General features: G+C 32.0%; 1 long non-coding RNA gene across 1 annotated transcript; it reads right to left on the bottom strand.

Moving 5' to 3' along the window:
* Nucleotides 1–1542: 1542 nt before the first annotated feature.
* On the bottom strand, nucleotides 1543–2251 carry LOC137920081 (uncharacterized). Its single transcript, XR_011106750.1, has 3 exons — nucleotides 2221–2251; nucleotides 1992–2106; nucleotides 1543–1798 (listed from the first exon to the last, which is right to left on the bottom strand). It is a non-coding gene; the product is annotated as an uncharacterized lncRNA (long non-coding RNA).
* Nucleotides 2252–5051: the final 2800 nt, after the last annotated feature.

The raw sequence follows: 5051 nt of genomic DNA, 5'->3' as shown, positions 1-5051 counted from the left end.
TTTTTTAACAAAATTCCGCAAAATTTTATCATAATATTATTTATTAAATTCAAATACTCGTATAGATAAAAAAGCTTATCATTAAATAAGAGCGTATTAAAATGACAATAAATTGGAAATGGTATCGGTTTTGATTTAATTTACGCTATACCTGTCACTAAATGTAAACCCCTCTAGGGCAAGGACAGGATTATGTTATGGGCAAGACATCTTGTGTCTATCCTGCTACTCAAAAAAGTACTAATCTAGTAGTAATAATAAAATCTTTGATACTTTAATAAAATCACTTATTATTTGATAAATTATTCGTCTAACGACATCTAAAATGAATTTATAAAAATAAAAATTTTTATGAACAATATCATACTTTGTAGCAAGTTTGTTCTTAATTAAGTAATGTCCATTTCACGTGTGTTTCATTGAATTATGATCAGTTATTTTCAGCATCAACTCCATTTCATGGGTTTCATATCTGGTTTTCATAGTAAAAGACGAACTCAAACGTTTCTTCTAAGCCTTTCTACGCTTTCCTTCTATCTGGCTTTTTGTTACTAGATCACACTGTTATTACTCGGCTATGGATACTTTTCTGGGTAGAGTTCGTGGACCAGGCGAAATTAGTTCGTGGTACAGTGAATTTTATGTTTATAACAACCGACCGCAGAAAACCTACTGTATACGCTCAAGGTAAACTCTTGAAATAAGGACAACCTCGTAAAATGAATTAGGTGCAGCATTAGACGGTATCGAAAAATGCATCGCAAAGGTAAACAAACATCGATTGCTATTGCTGTGTACAGCGATTCCGAAAACTTGCGCAACTACGCGCCTGCGGTCATATATTCATAATATACTGAATTCCTTATCCATAGTTACAATTTATTAAAATTATTAAGATTTCGCTGTTGACAATACATTTGAAAAAGGAGACGTTGTTAGTCTTTCCAGTTGATATCTTTTTGTACATAAATCTGAGTGTGTCGATATCAAGTGGTAGTTTAAAAAATATGTAAGTAAAAGTAGAGAGTTTTTTTTTTAAATAAGTAAAATAATAATTTTACAAGGCATTTACTTATTAAATAAAATGAATATTGTGGATAGCACGTAAAAAACAGTGTCAAGAAAAGTTTTATAAATGATTGAGGACGAAGGCCACAGCTAATGTCTATTTCTTCTGTCTTTTAATATTGTGGTAATTAAGTATCTTATAGTAATTAACTGATATAGTTTTCCAATTAATGCATTTGTTCTAATTCTAATTTGTTCGAATAGATCATAATAGGTTTACATTTCTGGTTGAAATTTAGTAAAAAAAAAACTAATTCATACCGAACCTTGTATTATCGTGCACTGAAACTTTAAAAAGAAGTTTGTTAGATATATTTTAGTACTGTTTATTCATGAAAAATCCTAAATTCGTGGAAAATATTTAATTATAAGTATACCAACAAAACTAAACAGAAGATGTATGTAAACACACAGAAATTAAACGAGCAGATGTAATTTAAAAACTTTATTTAAATTAATTTACATTAGCTACAAAATACTTACAAACAAAATTGTCACTTATTGCTACCCGCAGTTCCCGTCCTCAGATCTGTGAGAAAAATTTATAAGTTAATTGCGGCAGAAAACATGTTTAGTTTGCTATTGCAGGATATTATTTCTAGGATTACCTTAACTGAATTTTATAAGTTATAACTACAAAATCTCTTTCGAATTAAATAAAATAAACTCACATCTCCAGTAACTGTTACGTTTCACTCGAATGTCCCGAAGACTGTTTGAAAGTCGTTTACTGTAAAAAAGACATTGTTCAAATATGAGATTGAATATCGAATTGTATTTTAACTTTATAATAACGTGATATTCATGAATATGTTTGAGCCTGTGTCATTTGTGCTCGGTTGTTAAAATGCAAAGTTGCTTAAGAATATTATTACTTAAAAACAGAAATTGTATTAAATAACATAGTATTTAATTATACTCACATTCTATGTACAGCCCTTCGTTTTGTTTTCTCAATGCTTGAATCGCTTCTCTGGGAACGACGTCATAATTTTCTAACAGGTCTCATGCCGATTGTAACGTCGTTCCCATCGACACCTGTAACAGAGTAGGCGGTGTTACTAGAGTAATTTTTATATGTCAATATATAGGCAATATCTATGTACATGTTTATCATTTCTGTTAAAAAGCAAAGAAGTACGCGGAACTTACCAACAGAGCATTCAAGTGTTCTTCTTCGGACTTAAACAGATAGGCCGAAAACGCCTTCATGCCTCTCTTCTTGAGCAGCGCGATACGCAAGTTTTGTTCCCTCTTTAAAAAAAATAAAAAAGAGACATGAATCAAGAGCACTTTAGAGCAACAGGCTATAAAGAATCTGTACGAGTAATCGTTGAACAAGTCACGGCAAGAATAGGAAATAATTAATATTCATATTTACCTTTTTTACAACTTTCCGATTTGCGCAGGCGGTCCTCCTTAGTTTGGTCATCGCAACACTCTGCAATTTTTTATACACGTTGTTAAAAATATACATATATACAAACAAGCCATTCTAAAAATGTTTGATTCGAATAGATTTCCTTAATGGTCAATAAAGTATTTATTTAAAAGACCGTGTAGTTATTACATGAATTGGACGAAAATTAAAAAGCGCCTATAAAAAGCAGTTGGTGGGGCGCATAACTAAAAAATGCTTAACCGGCCGCTTGTCAAAGCAGTGTCGATATTCAGGTCGATTTGGTCAGATTATATGTCCCAATTTACATCAAACAATACATCGAAATCGTTTGGATTCGTTCTTTCTCTATTCTATCGTTCTCCTTTGCTGCTTGACGATTCATTCTAAAATTTACAAAAGAAAATGATCAAAATACATTAAGAAAAGCAGTTATTTAGCATTGCATGAATTGCAAAGGTGAAACCCACTCTATAAACAAAAAACTTGCTTCCTGTCAATCCTCTAACAACAACTGCGTAAATGAAATCAAAACTTGCCGAGACCTACGGTGTCTATCCAATTTAATTAAATATACACACATACATAGCAAGCTTTAAAAAGAAAATTATTATAAGTAATAAAAATAATATTTACGTGACTTACATTTTCCAACGCTTGTGTCTATTTGGTGCGTTTCTCTTTCTTTTCCAAGAAACGCTCCAAGTCTTGTACTGAAATAAAACACAAAACCCTTTTAGATTTATTAAATTAATGAAGTCCACTATTTTCTTTCTTTCTCAACTCGTTTTAAACTAAACGCGGAAATGATTTCTTATTGTGTCGGTACGGCTTGTTGCATGTACGGCCCCATAGAGTGCAATTTAAGCCAAAACCTCCCAGGGCAGATACCGTCAAACTCGTACAAATTGAATACAATTAACACGATTAAGAAAAGGGGTAACTAAATTTTTAATTAATTAAAATGATTAATTGAATAAATAATTTATTTAATTAAATAATAAATATTTCTAAATCCAACAAACAATTAACGAGCAAAAGATTTTACGAACACTGAGAAATTTATCATAAAAATGTTAATTACATTAATATATCACACACATTGAAAAAATATATACTCACTCTCTCTGCTCATGCTGAGGTTTCTTTTCCTCATTGTTTCAGCTGATGGCGATGGAACCTCTGAGCCCTGGCTTAGAATGTGCAATGCCGTGTTCAAGAGAACAGACATCGACACCTGCAACATCAAGTTTTAATATAACCATCAAAATAGAACAAGATCGCAGAATTTTAGATGCAGTAAAAATAATAATGAAGTAAGAAAAATTACTTACAGATTGATCCACGCCGGCCGCATCAGCCAGCTCAGCTGTCGCCGTTGCAATTCCAACACGCCGCTCCCGTTCATAATGGGCATTGCGAGCCTTTCTTTCTTCCTGTTTATACAAATAGATGGTGTTATGAAAATATAAATGAAATAAGTCATCCACCAAGAAAGCTTAGTTGAAATTAATAACCTAATTTTGTTACCAAAATTAAATTGATACATCAATTATACATATACAAATAATAAGCGATAGCCATCATCACTGTACCGTAATGTAACAGTAAGAAAAGTAAATATTAATAAATTGTCTTACTAATAGACAAAAGCACTTGCCTTGTCCAGGGGCTGTCTGTTCTTCCCCGCTGGCCTTCCACGTTTTCGTTTTTGGGCATTTGATGCGAGAGAATGATTCTGCAAGAAAGTACATGTTGATTAATGTGAGAATAATCATTTTCGTTTCTTTAATTTATTATAAAACTAATGTCTTTTACAAACAATAAAAATATGGAATTGGAAATAACCTGACTTTCCATTATTGACAGTGGCACTGACACACCCTGCTTGAACTGATCGCAATTACAAATTGCTTGTTAAGCTCATGAACACCCACTTAAATACCTGATCTGTGCAAAATTTAAGTTACTGGGCAAAATATTTTTATCACAATAGCCGCTAATCCTCTTTACATTGCCGACATGAACAATGGATTGTAAAAATCAAAAGTCGAAAAGTCCCGTAGTGGGAATGTATTAAAAATATAAGTAAATAATATTTGAACATCTATATTGTTTCCTACTTATTTAACGACCTAATAGACGTGCGTTAATGTAAAACTTTTCATTACTAGTCTTATAAATAAATTAAAAATTGAAAATATTAGGGTATTCATTCTAAACCAATCGTTATATTCTCCGAAAAGGTTATTGGTGTAAACTATAATAAACTATAAAATAAATAATATAATATTAAAAGAGGTAAACATAAAAACGTTTTGCATTTTCGTCTAATAAAAATATTAAGAAAGAAAGTGACGTCGGTGGTGTCATAATAAGTAGGAATTAATTTCTGTTATCACTATAAACTAAAAACTAAGATGTATTACTTTCTTGCGTACATCATCAGCTCCATCATCATTTCATCCGTATGATGTTTATGGTTGGACGTAGGCTTCGCCCACGGATTTCAAATAGGACCGATGACCATAACAAGGCGGTGTGTCCACTTTGTGAATGGACGGTCTGCGCTGCACTTGCCGGC

Source organism: Battus philenor, unplaced genomic scaffold (assembly GCF_028537555.1).
Source record: "Battus philenor isolate CCGP_79_NKW_IND1 unplaced genomic scaffold, ilBatPhil1.0.hap1 SCAF_17, whole genome shotgun sequence".
In the NCBI taxonomy this organism is placed as follows: domain Eukaryota; kingdom Metazoa; phylum Arthropoda; class Insecta; order Lepidoptera; family Papilionidae; genus Battus; species Battus philenor.
Note: the sequence above shows the minus strand (reverse complement) of the source record. Positions and strands in the feature narration are given on the sequence as shown.